Here is a 14,302-nt window from a genome sequence, read left to right as displayed (position 1 = left end):
GATCACGTGTCTTAATTGTGGAACTTGGAGAGATTTGGAAGCTTGAATGTGTCTTTGGTTGAAGTGAATGCTCTTGTATTGAATAAGAGTGAATGAGAGGCTTGTATGATGTGAATGGAGGTGGTTGGGGTTGTATTTATAGCCTCCAACCACTTCCTAGCCGTTGCTTCTTTTCTGCCGACCGCGAACGGTCCGCACTCCTGGTCCGGACGGTCCGCCCTTGCACATCAATGGCTGAAATCACAACGGTCAGCAGTAACAGCTATATCAACGGTTATAGTGCATTTAATGCGTTGTCAGATGTTAGATAAAGCAGTCATGGACGGTCCGGTCGTGCACCCCGGACGATCCGCGAGGACGCTAAAAATGCATTTTACCGAACCCGTCACCTTCGGGTTTTTTCTGGGTTTTCAACGACCGAACGGTCCGCGCTTGGTCTCGGACGGTGCTCGCTTCTCCATCGAACGATCTGTAGTGTTAACTTGTGTTTTTGTAGTGTTCCTGTCCGAGGCTCACCATAGTGTCGCGGTTGGTCCGCCGCAAGGGCCCGTACGGTCCGCGCATATGTGTTTTTCCAAAAAGCTTCTCCTGTCCGGAATAATCTATGGTATTACAGACAGTCGACTTAGAATAGTTGTAGATGAACTTATGTACCTAAGAAATGATCAACTAGGCAAACTAGTTAGTCCACATGGTTTGTGATGGACGTCAAACACCAAAATCAATTATAGGAAATGATTAAGTCTGTTTCCCTTTTAGTGGTGACGATCGCGGTGGCAGGAGTTGCGGTGCCCTCGGAGCGTTCTTTCATCAGGGTTTCCCTGTTTCAGAAGCTTCATCCCAGGAGACAGGTTGAGTTGGATCACGTTCTCCAGCTTCATGGTGACACTGCACATTGCGATGCTTGTTCCAGCGTCGACATGCATCACGCTGGAGGAGCTCCTCCCCTAGCACGGTGGGCTCGTCATCAGAAATGGGCGCTGCCTTCACTCTTCCCTAGATGAAGAGGATGTCCAAGAAGGAGTTTGATACAGTGGTGTGTCCCCCTCTCATCCCTTCTAAGGCGAAATGGTTGGGATGTTCACTGGTGGCGCTTCCTAGGTCTTGCTAGGCCCAGGAGCATTTCTCTCTCTCCGTCGAGTGATCCGCGTCCACACCCGAGTGGGTGAGGTGGACAACGGAATATGCCATGCTAGAGGAGAGGACGTGGCTGACCGAGCCAAAGACGTCAGGACGTTCCTAGGCATGGTCTTGTGTGGGACCAAGGCCCTTTGTACTGCTGGTGGGATTCTCGTTGGTGCAGTTCGTGATTTCCCTGCAGCCGCCTTTAGCGATCCCGGGGATGGTTTCTTCCCAGATGGGATCGTTATGCGGTGCAAGGTTTCCTCCTGGTCTGCAATGCAGAAGATGGTCCCAAAGCAGAAGATCTCTCTAGGATTGAAGGTGGCCATGGCTTTAAAGGTGACTGCCATGGAGTTGGCATTTATCAAAGTCGCACCCCCTACCTGGCACGCCAACTGTCGGTGTTTGCAATCCGACCACACACTATGTGGATACCCACGAGGTGCTTTTAAGTAGAATGGCGTCGTTGATCGTGACTCGATGGTTCGTGTTGCAACACGACAGAAAGGCACGCAGACTTATACAGGTTCGCGTCGCGAGAGCTGCGTAATACCCTACTTCATATGGTGATTCTAGTATTGAAATGAGGTTTACACATTGGAAACTGCGAGTGAGGTGGGCTAGATGAGATGAAAATAGTAGGGGAACTCCTCGGCCTTATATACACGACCAGTGAGAGTTATCCCTGCACAAGTTATAAATATTATCCATTCACGGATCTCCCTATTTGTAGCAAACTGTCTCCCTACATATCTAGAATCTTCCTCATTCATCCGTCCGAGTCACTGCCGAGGATTTATCCTATCGGGTGATCGCAAATGCTCTACTCGATATGCTCGTGCCCCCGTAGCGCTTAACTCGGAATTGGACTTCGCCGGCTTAGATTGGGCTTGCCTGGCTTGGCTCAGTTGGCCCATCTCGTAGGATGACCCAGGAGGAGACCTACCAGGTGGCCCAGGACACGTTTTAGTGTGCACGAGGACCCAGGGGGTATCCATCCCCCACACAATTGCTTCGAGTTTGGATTCTTCTATTGCATCTTTCAATTTTTTTATCATTGTCCTCATCTTTAGCCATAACCACAATCCTTGCTGAGCCCAATTTAACTTTTTCTAGAATGACTACTTCGTTTCCAAAAAGAAGCATGAATGATGTGAATCCCATGGATCTTGACACCAAAGTGTTGTGATTCCATATAACTTTAATAAGCTCTTCTGTCCACTTTCCCTTCGGCCATCCAACCTAGGATTTTGTGATTCCCAAGAGAATTATGTTGTTTGCCCTTTCGACCAATCCGTTGGACTCTAGATGTTTGATCGAAGCAACATGCATGTTTGTTCCCACTTGACTACAGATTGCTCTAAATGCTTCAGAGTCAAATTGTGTGCCATTGTCGATAGAGAGAGACTTAGGAACACCGAAGCGGTAGATGATGTTTTGACAGAAAAACTTCAAAATTGTTGATGAAGTTATTGTAGCTAGGTCCTTTGCTTCAATCCATTTGGAGAAGTACTCAATTGCTACCACAACGTATTTCAAATTTCCTTGTTCTGCTAGCACTAGACCAATTATGCCCATTCCTCATCTCTGCAGAGGCCATGTTGGTTGTATCAACTGAGTCAATGATGAAGACTAGTTTTGGTCTTTTGCACACCTTTGATAATAATCGCACTTTTGCACGAACTCTGTTGTATCCGAAGCTGCCTTCGGCCAACCTTGGCGAATTGTTTTCTAGTAGAGCCCTAAGCCAATGTGTGATCCACATATGTCAGACTGCATATCTCTTATCACCTCCTGACGTTCGTCTCTAGAGATGCACTTGAACAAGGGTGAGCAGACATCTTTGTACAACTTCCCTTCCATGATCTTGTACGACCTTGTTCTAGCCTACACTATGTGTGGGAGACACTGTCAATATGGTTATTTCCATCAATTCCACCAAAGGTGCCTTTAATATCTTGAAGAACACCTTAGGGCATAAGGAGCCCATGAGTCACAGATTTGGCCAATATATCAGCGTGCTCATTATCTAGCCTCGGGATATTCTTCACTGAGAAGCCTTCGAAGGAGGCATCCATTATTCAGACCATGTCGAGATACTTTTCTAAAGCTGGGTTCTTTGCTTTGCTTGTTTTTATCAACATGACATGAGAATCAGACTTGATAACTACTTTTTTTACACCCATTGATTTAAGCTTCTTTAGACCTAGCAACAAAGCTTTGTATTCTACAATATTGTTTATGCATTAAACTACAACTTGGTTGCGTACGAAGTTTTGACCTTTGATGGTTAGATTATAATAGTAGCAGCACTGGCCCCGAAGGACCCCCATGAGCCATCACAAAACATTATCCACACAGTTTCATCTGGTATAACAGCTTCGTCCTATGAGCCAGAAGTCCAATCAGTAACAAAATCTACCAATGCCTGAGATTGGATAGCTGACCTATGGACAAAATCGATGACAAACTCATTGAGCTCGAAGCCCATTTTCCTATCTTCCCCGAGGCTTCTCTATTTCTTATGATGTCCTTCAAGGGTTATGATGAAAGTATGATGATGTTGTGAGATTGGAAACAGTGCCGAAGCTTCTTGGAGGCCATTAGGACTGCATACATGACCTTCTCAGTTTCTATGTAATTTCTTTTTGATGGGCCCAATACTTCGAAGACAAAGTATATTGACATTTGCCTTTCATCCTTTCTTCCACTTTCTCTTGGACCAGAGCGACACTTACAGTGCATTGCGAAGCTAACACATAGAGGAGCAGAGTAGCCCCTAGCGATGGTGGAAAGAGAGTTGTTAGCTGAATTAAATATTGTTTTAGTTCTTCAAAGGCTTGTTGTTGGGCTGATCCCACTAGAACACTTCTGCTAATTTCAGCACTTCGAAGAAAGGCAGACTTCGTTCTGCTCATCTTGAGATGAATCGGTTCAGAGAAGTAAGCCTTCCTGCTAGCCTTTGAGCCCCCTTTATTGACTTCGACGTGTCCATCTAAAGTATGGCCTCTATTTTATGTGGATTTGCTTCGATTCCTTTTGTTGACACAAGACAACCAAGGAATTTGCCCTTTTCACTCCGAACACACATTTTCAAGGTTACACTTTATGAGTGCCATTCAGAAATTGGTGAAGGTCTCTTGAAGGTCAGAGATGTGACTTTGTTGCTTCGTACTTCTTACAATGATATCATCAACATAAGTAAAGCCATTTCCGCCAAGCTGTGTAATCAACACATTGGTTGTCATCCTGCTGAAATGCCCCCCAGCATTCTTAAGCCCCTCAGGCATCCGAAGGTGGCAATATGTCCCACTTAGGGTTATGAAGCTGGTCTTTGGCTCATCCTCCTTCATCCAAATCTGATTGTAACCTGAATACCAGTTGAAAGTCGCCTATAGGGGGGTGAATAGGCGAAAACTGGAATTTACAACTTTAACATAACTACAAGCCGGGGTTAGCGTTAGAAATAAAACCGAGTTCGAAAGAGAGGGGAAAACAAATCAACCAAAGAAATAAAGCGGATGACACGGTGATTTGTTTTACCGAGGTTCGGTTCTCGAAAACCTACTCCCCATTGAGGTGGTCACAAAGACCGGGTCTCTTTCAACCCTTTCCCTCTCTCAAACGGTCATTAGACTGAGTGAGCTTTCTCCTTAATCAAACGGGTCATTTAGACCCCTCACAAGGACCACCACAACTTAGTGTCTCTTGCTTTGATTACAAGTGCTTGAAGAACAAGAATAAGGAAGAAGAAAGCGATCCAAGAACAAGAGCTCAAAGAACACGAGCAAAAACTCTCTCTCTAGTCACTATTTGTTTGGAGTGGATTTCGGACTTGGAGAGGCTTTGATTCTATTGAATTGTGTCTTGTATTGATTGCACTAGCTCTTGTATTGAATGAGGTATCTGAAAAACTTGGATGCTTGGAGTGGTGATGGTTGGGGGGTATTTATAGCCCCAACCACCAATTGAACCATTGGGGAGGTTGTCTATCGATGGACGCACCGGGCAGTCCGGTGCACCACCGGACAGCCAGCCACGTCACCCAATCGTTAGGGTTCTGACGGTTTTGACTGTTGGAGCTCTGACATCTTGGTGCACCGGACAGTCCGGTGCTGCACCGGACAAGCATTGTTCACTGTCCGGTGCGCCTTCTGGCGCTGCTCTGACTCTGCGTGAACTATCCGCGCACTGTTCACGTTTGCAGTCGACCATTGCGCTTCTTAGCCGTTGCTCTGCTGGCACACCGGACAGTCCGGTGACCCACCGAACAGTCCGGTGAATTATAGCGGAGCGGCTCTCCAGAAACCCGAAGGTGAAGAGTTCAGCCTGTATGGTCCCTGGTGCACCGGACGCTGTCTGATGGTGCACCGAACACTGTCCGATGGTGCACCGGACACTGTGGAGTTACAGCCGGGCCACACGGTGGAGTTCGGCGTTTCGAGGATTTCCTCGGTTCGCGTGCAGGATATGCAGCAGTTGGGGTATTTTGGGAACGGTGTTGGGCGCGTCCCGGGGGCGGAAGAGATTCCCGAGCCTGAGGGTGAGTTAGTCGTGTTTGAGGCGTTCTTCATCCCCGGCCTTCGCCTACCTGCACATCGTTTCGTGGCGGAGGTCCTGCAGAGGTTTGAGGTCTAGGTCCACCAGTTGACACCTAACGCCGTGGTGGCCCTGGCGAAGTATGTCTGGGCGGTGACTTCGTACGGTGGTCAGCCTTCCGTAGAGGTCTTTGCTAAGAATTATTGTCTGCACTGGCAAAAGAGAAAGATTGGAAGTAAGATTGCACAGTTTGGATCGTGCACCTTCACGCCGAGGACCGGAAAGACTTCGGCGGAAGTCGTGGAATTATTTCCCTGTGCTCGCAACAAGTGGGGCAACTGGTGGGATTATTGGTTTTATGTTTTGGGAAGCGAAGTCGAAGACCTCCCATGGCTCCCCGCGGCCGTAATGTGCTCCCACTTTTATGTGCCATTCCCACCATTTGAGGTGGCGGAGGATGATGAGGACGAAGGGGCCCTCCGGTGCGCTGCCCGCATGAGCAGCAGGCGTGATTTGGTTGAGGAATTCATTGGTTATGGAGTGTGGCCCCTGGCGCATGGCTGGGTGCTTGGTGAAGTGTGCTCTCGCCAGATGCCTACTTTGGGCCAGTAGCTGGTGCGAAGTCCGGCCTTCGCTTTGGATCTGCGCGACCGAGACCCAGCCGCGTTCGTTCGTGAAGTGGAGGACGGGGCTGTGAGGATTGTAGGGCAGTATGTGTCGAGGACGGAGAGTCTGTGGAGTTGGGGTATTCGTGGATCCAATGTTCGCTTGAATCGGGTCTTCGAGTTAAACTGTTTGCCATACGGTGGTTACCCAGGAGATGACGCTGTTGCGGCTGTTGACCGCCGTGGGAAAAAACCAGTGGCTGTGGCTGAGGAAGGCCCTTCGCAGGAGGCTGCCTCGGCCATTAAGAAGAGAAAAATAGGTACTGCGATTGGGGGTTGGGGGTCTCTGATCGTTTTGCTGTGGAGTTGATGGGGACTTGTGCGGCCCTCGGGGGAAGGATGTCTTCGCCCGAGCTCCGGGAGTCTTCGGCGCGAATGCTGAAGGTTACCGGGGGTCGATGGCCAAGGAACGTTCCGATTCCCCGAGCGGCCGGCGAGGACATATTTACGTCTCGTTTGGCCCGTGAGATGAAGATTTTTCCTTATGGACGGAATATTGCTGCTGTTGTATCGGCAATGATGGACAAGGATCGTCAAGATGTGGCGCGGAAGCGCCGGGCGTTCACTAGGGTCGGGACCCTAGTCACGAGGTGAAGAGGGCGCGGGGAGGCACGAAGTCCGCCGCCCCTAGCAGCAGCAAACCACCACCGACTGCAAAGCCGGCCATCCCCGGGCCCAGCAAGTCTTTGGCGGGTGCGAGGGCTGTTGCTTCCGGTGTGGGCAAGGCGCCCTCGACTGTTGCTTCCGGTAGCGATGTCGTCTTTTTCCTCATCTGCTGTGAATGCGTCGTCGGCCGATTCGTCATCCGAAGATACCTTGAGCGATTTGGTGGCGGTGGAGTTACAGCCGGGCCACACGGTGGAGTTCGGCGTTTCGAGGATTTCCTCGGTTCGCGTGCAGGATATGCAGCAGTTGGGATATGCAGTTGTTGTCCCGGCTCCGGTGGCGGCCACTTCACCTACGGCGGTGGTTGTAGCGAAGGGTACTTTGCAGGACCCATGGTCTAAATTCTGCGCCAGCGGCGAGATTTCGTCGGCCGCCGCCGCTAAAGACGTGGCGGGCTCTGTGTCCCAGCAGCTGAGGCATGCGTCGCAGCAGCTGAAGCATGTAAGTTGTCTTGGACTTCGTTAGTTCGTTGGTTTTATGTGGTTTCAAATCTGATGGATTTTTCATGGCAGGCGGCCGCCTTCACTGACCATGTTGCGTCGAGCGCCCTGACTTCGGAGTTCGCTGCCGAGAGGCAACGACTCGAGGGCAGGATCGAGCACCTCCGGGCGCATCATACGGATGTTGTTCGGGACAAGTCAGCTGCAGAAAACAAGAGCCACAGGCTGACGGAGAGGTTGGCAGCTGCGGAGGCCGAGAAGGAGGATCTCAGGCGTTAGTTGGCGTTGGAGAGGAAGGACGCAAACAGAGCCTGTGCTGAGGCACAGGCTGCACAAGCCGAGGCCAAACTTGTGCGGGCGGAGGCCAGTCTCGCCTGCCAACGCGTCAAGGAGATGGAGATGAGGCTCTGCGGCCTGCGCGATCGCCAGGACAAAACTGAGGCCTCGACACGCGCGGAGGTCGATCGGACGCATATGCAACTCGTGGACGCGTACTGGGAGCTGGGTGCACGGACCGCTCCCTTCGCCCCAACAATCGCCTAGAGGGGGGTGAATAGGCGGAAACTGAAATTTACAACTTGAAACACAACTACAAGCCAGGGTTAGCGTTAGAAATAAAATCGAGTCCAAAAGAGAGGGGAAAACAAATCAACCAAAGAAATAAAGCAGATGACACAGTGATTTGTTTTACCGAGGTTCGGTTCTTGAAAACCTACTCCCCGTTGAGGTGGTCACAAAGACCGGGTCTCTTTCAACCCTTTCCCTCTCTCAAACGGTCACTTAGACCGAGTGAGCTTTCTCCTTAATCAAACGGGTCACTTAGACCCCTCACAAGGACCACCACAACTTGGTGTCTCTTGCTTTGATTACAAGTGCTTGAATAACAAGAATTGGGAAGAAGAAAGCGATCCACGAACAAGAGCTCAAAGAACACGAGCAAAAGCTCTCTCTCTAGCCACTATTTGTTTGGAGTGGATTTGGGACTTGGAGAGGCTTTGATTCTATTGAACTATGTCTTGTATTGATTGCACTAGCTCTTGTATTGAATGAGATGTCTGAAAAACTTGGATGCTTGGAGTGGTGGTGGTTGGGGTATTTATAGCCCCAACCACCAAATGAACCGTTGGGGAGGATGTCTGTCGATGGGCGCATCGGATAGTCCGGTGCGTCAGCCATGTCACCCAACCGTTAGGGTTCTGACGGTTTTAACCGTTGGAGCTCTGACATCTTGGTGCACCGGACCGTCCGGTGCTGCACCGGACAAGCACTGTTCACTGTCTGGTGCGCCGCTGCTCTGACTCTGCGCGAACTGTCCGCGCACTGTTCACGTTTCCAGGCGATCGTTGGAGTCGACCGTTGCGCTTCTTAGTCGTTGCTCCGCTGGCACACCGGACAGTCAGTCCGGTGAATTATAGCGGAGCGGCTCTCCAGAAACCCGAAGGTGAAGAGTTCAGTCTGTACGGTCCCTGGTGCACCGGACACTGTCGGGTGCACCAGACCAGGGTTCTCTTCGGTTTCTTTTGCTCCTTTCTTTTGAACCCTAACTTTGATCTTTTTATTGGTTTGTGTTGAACCTTTAGCACCTGTAGAATATATAATCTAGAGCAAACTAGTTAGTCCAATTATTTGTGTTGGGTATTTCAACCACCAAAATCATTTAGGAAAAGGTTTGACCCTATTTCCCTTTCACCAGTCAAGCAGACTCATGAGCTCTAAAGTAGCTATTGCATCCATGAGGGAATCAATTTTTAGCAAAATAGAAATTCATCCTTTGAGTATGCCTTGTTGAGGTTTGTGAAATCAATGTACATCCTCCACTTACCATTGGATTACTTGACCATAATTGTATTAGCCAGCCATTCTAGGTATGCGATTTATCTTATAACTCCAGCTCTAAGCAACCTTTTTACTTCAACATTTGCACCTCTGGCCTTGCCCTTAGATATCTTGCGAAGCGTTGCTTTCACGGCCTACTAGTAGGATCAACATTTAGAGTGTGCTCTATTATGTTTCTATCAACTCTGCACAAGTCAGTTGCTGACCAAACAAAGACATCCTTTTTATGAAACAAGAATCTTTGGAGATCAGATTCTTGCTCTGAAGACATCTCACTGCCGAAGAAGACCCTTTGATCTGTCACATCTTCGCAAAGGAGAACTAGCTTCGACTGGTCTGCCGAAGATGCTTTCTTTTTAACTTAATTTCTAGTGCTTCAGCTTTGTCTATATTATGGACAATCCTGGGTTCTTGCAAGGTCCCTTCTGGCCTTCTAGCGGCCTCTTGACTACCATACACCGATATGACTCCTTGATTACTTGGTATCTTCATACAAAGATAGGTTGGGCGTAACACTGCTTCAAAGATGTTAATTGTTACCCTTCCAGTGATTGCATTGTATGGGAATTCCATGTCAACTATTTCAAACACAACTTTTGTCCTTGTGTTGTTGACATAGCCGAAGGTGATGGGCATGGCCATTTTTCCAACGGACAATACTTGTTGTCCTCCGAAGCCACAGAGAGGGTAGGTTGAATCCTAGACCTTATCATCTGGCTCTTGCGTCTACTTGAAGACCTTCACAAATATGATGTCTGTTGCACAACATGTGTCAACCAGAACATTGTGTACCATGAAGCCTTTTATGACACACGAGATCACCATGACGTCTCTATGTGGGTAATCTTTGAGTCGAATATCATCTTGGGAGAATGTGATTGGTATATGGGACCACTTGGTTTTGATGTAGGGTCCTTGGACACCCACATGTTGTACCCTTCATTGGGCTTCTTTCCTTTGAAGCTCGCCCCCAGTGATAGGGAGCGCAAGATTCTCCATCTTTGACGACGAAGCTTGGTGGCTCGCCATGCTCTTTGTCGTGGTGTAGCATGTTGTGGTCGTGAGATTGCTGGAGGTGAGTGCCAATGTTGGTCACTTGCTTTTTGATTGCTACATGATATAAAAAACAAGGCAACACCAATTAAAAGACTGCAACCTTATCCCTTTGATTACTCTTCTTTCGAAGGGTAACTCGAGCGAGAAGGTACAAGATAGGAATGAGCATACGATGATGAACATTGGAAAAGAAAAGCAAGAGACAAAACACATTACTCATCTTTTGTGCCTTAACGCCTATCATTCCATCTCTTGCAATATAGTACATTATTACAGCTGTACCTTCGGATTTACACGAGAGATAGCTCGCAGATACTTCAAAGACTGAGCTAGACAAAGCTTAAGGCCCTCAAAAGTGAATTTTTGCATGGAACTATTCCTCTATTTATAGGGGAGAGGAATAGCTTCGTACAAAATTACATGTATGCCCACGAAGTTTACACATATGATTCGCAAACACTGCAAGGGCATCATTGTCTTTTTCTCCTTCTTTCTTGCTGCACAAGTCTTCAACATTTCCTTCCTCTTTGCTTCGCGCTCGAAGCTCTTTTGAGTCGAAGCTGATGGCTTTGGCTTGCATCTTCGCCAAAGCTCATATTCAAGCGAAGCTCCTCTTGGTTCATTAGTCGCTTCGGTCGAAGGGTGACTTCCTCTATTCTTCACATTGTACCTAAAACACAATGTATTGACTTGGAGACAAAGTGTTTTGAGGATCTTTGGAAATATAGACTCCCAATATATATATATATATATATATATATATATATATATATATATATATATATTCATCACCTAGGGTGATAGACGAGGGGTCCATCACCTGGAGCACCTCGTGGCGCTCCCATATCTCGCCCGACCAAGCCAATCAACATGAAAAATGACTAAAAACAAAGAATGGCTTAATTTTGTCTAGACTCTGGAATGACTGAAAAAAACTAGCAATGTTTGAGAAAACAGGGAGAATGACTAAAAACAAACAAATGGTTGGCCTTAAAAACAAAAGAATGTCTGAGAAAACATGATAAAGCCTGAAAACTAAGATGACTAATGTTGCCTAGATGTTTACTAGAATGACTTAATGTCTAGACTCTGAAATGACTTAATGGTACCTGGAATGAAGAATGACTAAAAAACAAGAATGACTTAATGTTGCGTGGACGCTAGAATGTTTGAATCAGAAGGCAAAAATGACTTAACAGTGTGTCAACCACGTGGAGTCGATGTGTGGCTCAACGGGAGCCGCGCGGGGGTTGGTCTGAGTGATGAATAGAGTATATATATACACTAGTATGATGCTCGTGCGTTGCAACGACGCAAAATTATTCGATAAAATTTCACAATATTTCCTTTGCTCACAATGCACAAATTCATATGGCATAAAACAGTGTGCATATGCCGCATATGTAAATCAATAGTACAATCATATATGAGAAAGCAAAACTACCAAGAAAATCATTCCAACAACAGAAGGTACTAGCAAGTAGGAACAAAAATATACAAAAGCATTTGATTAGCATTTAGTAGCCTCTCTTTCAAAACCGTAAACAAAAAAATCATTTGAACTACTCCCCCCAAAAAACATTTTGACCAAATCTATATGAAAAAATAATAACATTTATGATATGAAATAAATATCATTAGATTCTTTATGAACGAGACTTCTTTGAGTGTGGTGAAGGTTGCAAGTTAGTGTCATCTCATCCTGTTATCGTGTGGCATTAAACATCAAGAACTTGCTCTGGACGGTTAAAACAACATTTCTTTCCATATCTGCATGTACCATTCTGCATGTAATAGATACACTTCCTTGCTCCCTGGTCAAAGAACAAAGCCACGCATGGTGGCTGGTCCGCACGGGGTTGGTCCGAGTGATGAATAGAGTATATATATATACACTAGTATGATGCCCGTGCGTTGCAGCGACACAAATTATTCGATAAAATTTCACAAGATTTCCTTTGCCGACAATGCACAAATTCATATGGCATAAAACAGTGTGCATATGCCGCATATGTAAATGAATAGTACAATCAGATCTGAGAAAGCAAAACTACCAAGAAAATCATTCCAACAACAGAAGGTCCTAGCAAGTAGGAACAAAAATATACAAAAGGACTTGATTAGCATTTAGTAGCCTCTCTTTCAAAACCGTAAACAAATAATTCATTTGAACTACTCCCCCTATCCCAAAAAGCATTTTGACCAAATCGATATGAAAAATTAATAACATTTATGATACGAAATAAATATCATTAGATTCTTTATGAATGAGACTTCTTTGAGTGTGGTGAAGTTGCAAGTTAGTGTCATCTCACCCTGTTGTTGTGTGGCATTGAACATCAAGAACTTGCTCTGGATGGTTAAAACAACATTTCTTTCCATATCTGCATGTACCATTACGCATGTAATAGATACACTTCCTTGCTCCCTAGTCAAAGAACAAAGTTTGTAAATTATCAGAATCCAGCCACCTACTGTGAATTGAAGAGCTGCACTTGTTCTGAACACTGTAATCTTGCGAATAGTTATGTCGTGGAATAAAAACCCCACACTTCAACTTATTGAACAAAAGGATAGTGAGACCCACTTGACCCTTGTTTGTTTGGGCTTGACAATCGTTGGATGGGTGCAATCTCCTCTTATAGACTGCGTCCGACCTGACTAGTATATATCTGTTACGTTGTCTATTGTTCACATCAATGTGTTGATGTGCAAAAGCTCACAATTGAAGTGCATTCAGGCCCTTCATTAGCACATCATTGTGCTCGGGTTTCCCAACTAATATACGAATATACCCTTTCAGTTCCTTCTTGTCATAGTGGCGGATCATCACCCCCATCTTTGCTTGGTCTTCCTGATTTTTGTCAAGAAAACATGTAAGTAACGTTTCAAATTACATACTCTTGCAAACATTCTTGCATTTTCAAGAAAAAGTGAAAAACAAGCAGTAATGTTTTCTGACCTTAAATCATAATAGAAGTGATTGATATCTCAAAGGAATAAGAAGGAAATGTAGATATGCAACAATAAAGAAAACGAACGTTTATTTATTTATTGCATCCTTTCCTAATGTGGCCTCACAGAGAATGAAGTTAGAGTGATTGGGAAATGGATTCAGGAATGGTATTCCTTTGAGAAGATCAAACAACCTATCATGTATCATAATTAGGGGTACCCAGACTATTCCCTTAAATACGCTTAACACCTAACTACCCAAAAAGTCATAAGACACATTCCCTAAGGACAAGCAAGGATGAATCACGATTCGCCCGAGACCCTGCTCGACGGTCGCTCAAAACTCCGCCTCGCCTGAACCTGTCCTCAGGCGAAGGCAGCACTCGGGGAAATCCTTGTCTCGCCTGAGGTCCCCTCTTCATGGAATGGCGGTTTCCGCCTCGCACGAGCCCATCTCGGACAGGAGGATAGCCCCGAGCCTAGCCTCAATCAAAGGTCACGAGAAGCGTGGAGACATGCACATTTAATGTGACAATTCGAATACCTACCCCACTTGACGTCGTAGTCAAACATGGAGCGATGGGACCGTGGTCCCATCCACTTTCACCAACTACGATGATGCACGCCCGGAAATAACGGCCACTACTCCCACATGCCGGCTACTATGCTCAAACAAACTCCGGATGGGACGTCCCCAAATACCCAGCCTATTTGTCGGGCAGCACCACTGGGGCATGGCGGCCCCGCAGCCAATGGAACGTTGTACGGCGTGGTAGATGGGCTGCTCTCCCAAGAGCGCAGCAGCTGCTGCCCCACGTAAATGGACAAACAAAAAAGTTGTTGCTACAAACTTATGATCAGATAGACAAACAAAAAATGTAAATGATATATAAAGTTGTTATTATGAGTAAGTTAGAAAGCGCAACAACAATACGACAACCCCATGAGGCCATGATGCACAATAACAGAGATCCACTATGCATAAAACTCCCAAGTGAACAACGCCTTTGATGAATCTGCTAC

Source organism: Zea mays, chromosome 1 (assembly GCF_902167145.1).
Source record: "Zea mays cultivar B73 chromosome 1, Zm-B73-REFERENCE-NAM-5.0, whole genome shotgun sequence".
Taxonomy (NCBI): Eukaryota; Viridiplantae; Streptophyta; class Magnoliopsida; order Poales; family Poaceae; genus Zea; species Zea mays.
This window is presented reverse-complemented; position numbering follows the sequence as displayed.